Source organism: Salvelinus fontinalis, chromosome 3 (genome assembly GCF_029448725.1).
Source record: "Salvelinus fontinalis isolate EN_2023a chromosome 3, ASM2944872v1, whole genome shotgun sequence".
In the NCBI taxonomy this organism is placed as follows: Eukaryota; Metazoa; Chordata; class Actinopteri; order Salmoniformes; family Salmonidae; genus Salvelinus; species Salvelinus fontinalis.
Window position 1 is genome coordinate 62,700,408 of NC_074667.1, and position 5,318 is coordinate 62,705,725.

A 5,318-nucleotide genomic window follows, 5' to 3' on the forward strand; every position below is an offset into this window, starting at 1 on the left:
ACATTATGATGTCTATCTGTCTACATTACATTATGATGTCTATCTGTCTACATTATATTATGATGTCAATCTGTCTACATTACATGATGATGTCTATCTGTCTACATTATATTATGATGTCTACATTACATTATGATGTCTATCTGTCTACATTACATGATGATGTCTATCTGTCTACATTACATTATGATGTCTATCTGTCTACATTACATTATGATGTCTATCTGTCTACATTACATTATGATGTCTATCTGTCTACATTATATTATGATGTCTACATTACATTATGATGTCTATCTGTCTACATTACATTATGATGTCTATCTGTCTACATTACATTATGATGTCTACATTACATTATGATGTCTATCTGTCTACATTACATTATGATGTCTATCTGTCTACATTACATTATGATGTCTACATTACATTATGATGTCTACATTACATTATGATGTCTATCTGTCTACATTACATTATGATGTCTATCTGTCTACATTACATTATGATGTCTACATTACATTATGATGTCTACATTACATTATGATGTCTATCTTCCTACATTACATTATGATGTCTATCTGTCTACATTACATTATGATGTCTATCTGTCTACATTACATTATGATGTCTACATTACCTTATGATGTCTATCTGTCTACATTACATTATGATGTCTACATTACATTATGATGTCTATCTGTCTACATTACATTATGATGTCTACATTACATTATGATGTCTATCTGTCTACATTACATTATGATGTCTATCTGTCTACATTACATTATGATGTCTATCTGTCTACATTACATTATGATGTCTACATTACATTATGATGTCTATCTGTCTACATTACATTATGATGTCTACATTACATTATGATGTCTATCTGTCTACATTACATTATGATGTCTACATTACATTATGATGTCTATATGTCTACATTACATTATGATGTCTATCTGTCTACATTACATTATGATGTCTACATTACATTATGATGTCTATCTGTCTACATTACATTATGATGTCTACATTACATTATGATGTCTACATTACATTATGATATCTATCTGTCTACATTATATTATGATGTCTACATTACATTATGATGTCTACATTACATTATGATGTCTATCTGTCTACATTACATTATGATGTCTATCTGTCTACATTACATTATGATGTCTATCTGTCTACATTACATTATGATGTCTATCTGTCTACATTATATTATGATGTCTACATTACATTATGATGTCTACATTACATTATGATGTCTACATTACATTATGATGTCTATCTGTCTACATTATATTATGATGTCTACATTACATTATGATGTCTATCTGTCTATATTATATCATGATGTCTATCTGTCTACATTACATTATGATGTCTATCTGTCTACATTACATTATGATGTCTACATTACATTATGATGTCTACATTACATTATGATGTCTATCTGTCTACATTACATTATGATGTCTATCTGTCTACATTATATTATGATGTCAATCTGTCTACAATACATGATGATGTCTATCTGTCTACATTATATTATGATGTCTACATTACATTATGATGTCTATCTGTCTACAATACATGATGATGTCTATCTGTCTACATTACATTATGATGTCTATCTGTCTACATTACATTATGATGTCTATCTGTCTACATTACATTATGATGTCTATCTGTCTACATTATATTATGATGTCTACATTACATTATGATGTCTATCTGTCTACATTACATTATGATGTCTATCTGTCTACATTACATTATGATGTCTACATTACATTATGATGTCTATCTGTCTACATTACATTATGATGTCTATCTGTCTACATTACATTATGATGTCTACATTACATTATGATGTCTACATTACATTATGATGTCTATCTGTCTACATTACATTATGATGTCTATCTGTCTACATTACATTATGATGTCTACATTACATTATGATGTCTACATTACATTATGATGTCTATCTTCCTACATTACATTATGATGTCTATCTGTCTACATTACATTATGATGTCTATCTGTCTACATTACATTATGATGTCTACATTACCTTATGATGTCTATCTGTCTACATTACATTATGATGTCTACATTACATTATGATGTCTATCTGTCTACATTACATTATGATGTCTACATTACATTATGATGTCTATATGTCTACATTACATTATGATGTCTATCTGTCTACATTACATTATGATGTCTACATTACATTATGATGTCTACATTACATTATGATATCTATCTGTCTACATTATATTATGATGTCTACATTACATTATGATGTCTACATTACATTATGATGTCTATCTGTCTACATTACATTATGATGTCTATCTGTCTACATTACATTATGATGTCTATCTGTCTACATTACATTATGATGTCTATCTGTCTACATTATGATGTCTATTTGTCTACATTATATTATGATGTCTACATTACATTATGATGTCTACATTACATTATGATGTCTACATTACATTATGATGTCTATCTGTCTACATTATATTATGATGTCTACATTACATTATGATGTCTATCTGTCTATATTATATCATGATGTCTATCTGTCTACATTACATTATGATGTCTATCTGTCTACATTACATTATGATGTCTACATTACATTATGATGTCTACATTACATTATGATGTCTATCTGTCTACATTACATTATGATGTCTATCTGTCTACATTATATTATGATGTCAATCTGTCTACAATACATGATGATGTCTATCTGTCTACATTATATTATGATGTCTACATTACATTATGATGTCTATCTGTCTACAATACATGATGATGTCTATCTGTCTACATTACATTATGATGTCTATCTGTCTACATTACATTATGATGTCTATCTGTCTACATTACATTATGATGTCTATCTGTCTACATTATATTATGATGTCTACATTACATTATGATGTCTATCTGTCTACATTACATTATGATGTCTATCTGTCTACATTACATTATGATGTCTACATTACATTATGATGTCTATCTGTCTACATTACATTATGATGTCTATCTGTCTACATTACATTATGATGTCTACATTACATTATGATGTCTACATTACATTATGATGTCTATCTGTCTACATTACATTATGATGTCTATCTGTCTACATTACATTATGATGTCTACATTACATTATGATGTCTACATTACATTATGATGTCTATCTGTCTACATTACATTATGATGTCTATCTGTCTACATTACATTATGATGTCTATCTGTCTACATTACATTATGATGTCTACATTACATTATGATGTCTATCTGTCTACATTACATTATGATGTCTACATTACATTATGATGTCTATCTGTCTACATTACATTATGATGTCTATCTGTCTACATTACATTATGATGTCTATCTGTCTACATTACATTATGATGTCTATCTGTCTACATTATATTATGATGTCTACATTACATTATGATGTCTACATTATATTATGTCTACATTACATTATGATGTCTATATGTCTACATTACATTATGATGTCTATCTGTCTACATTACATTATGATGTCTACATTACATTATGATGTCTATCTGTCTACATTACATTATGATGTCTATCTGTCTACATTACATTATGATGTCTATCTGTCTACATTACATTATGATGTCTATCTGTCTACATTACATTATGACGTCTATCTGTCTACATTATATTATGATGTCTACATTATATTATGATGTCTATCTGTCTACATTATATTATGATGTCTACATTACATTATGATGTCTATCTGTCTACATTATATTATGATGTCTACATTACATTATGATGTCTATCTGTCTACATTATATTATGATGTCTACATTACATTATGATGTCTATCTGTCTACATTACATTATGATGTCTATCTGTCTACATTACATTATGATGTCTACATTACATTATGATGTCTATCTGTCTACATTATATTATGATGTCTACATTACATTATGATGTCTATCTGTCTACATTACATTATGATGTCTACATTACATTATGATGTCTACATTACATTATGATATCTATCTGTCTACATTAAATTATGATGTCTACATTACATTATGATGTCTACATTACATTATGATGTCTATCTGTCTACATTACATTATGTCTACATTATATTATGATGTCTATCTGTCTACATTACATTATGATGTCTATCTGTCTACATTATATTATGATGTCTACATTACATTATGATGTCTATCTGTCTACATTACATTATGATGTCTACATTACATTATGATGTCTATCTGTCTACATTACATTATGATGTCTACATTACATTATGATGTCTATCTGTCTACATTACATTATGATGTCTATCTTCCTACATTACATTATGATGTTATCTGTCTACATTACATTATGATGTCTATCTGTCTACATTACATTATGATGTCTACATTACATTATGATGTCTATCTGTCTACATTACATTATGATGTCTACATTACATTATGATGTCTATCTGTCTACATTACATTATGATGTCTACATTACATTATGATGTCTATATGTCTACATTACATTATGATGTCTATCTGTCTACATTACATTATGATGTCTACATTACATTATGATGTCTACATTACATTATGATATCTATCTGTCTACATTATATTATGATGTCTACATTACATTATGATGTCTACATTACATTATGATGTCTATCTGTCTACATTACATTATGATGTCTATCTGTCTACATTACATTATGATGTCTATCTGTCTACATTACATTATGATGTCTATCTGTCTACATTATATTATGATGTCTACATTACATTATGATGTCTACATTACATTATGATGTCTACATTACATTATGATGTCTATCTGTCTACATTATATTATGATGTCTACATTACATTATGATGTCTATCTGTCTATATTATATCATGATGTCTATCTGTCTACATTACATTATGATGTCTATCTGTCTACATTACATTATGATGTCTATCTGTCTACATTACATTATGATGTCTACATTACATTATGATGTCTACATTACATTATGATGTCTATCTGTCTACATTACATTATGATGTCTATCTGTCTACATTATATTATGATGTCAATCTGTCTACAATACATGATGATGTCTATCTGTCTACATTATATTATGATGTCTACATTACATTATGATGTCTATCTGTCTACAATACATGATGATGTCTATCTGTCTACATTACATTATGATGTCTATCTGTCTACATTACATTATGATGTCTAT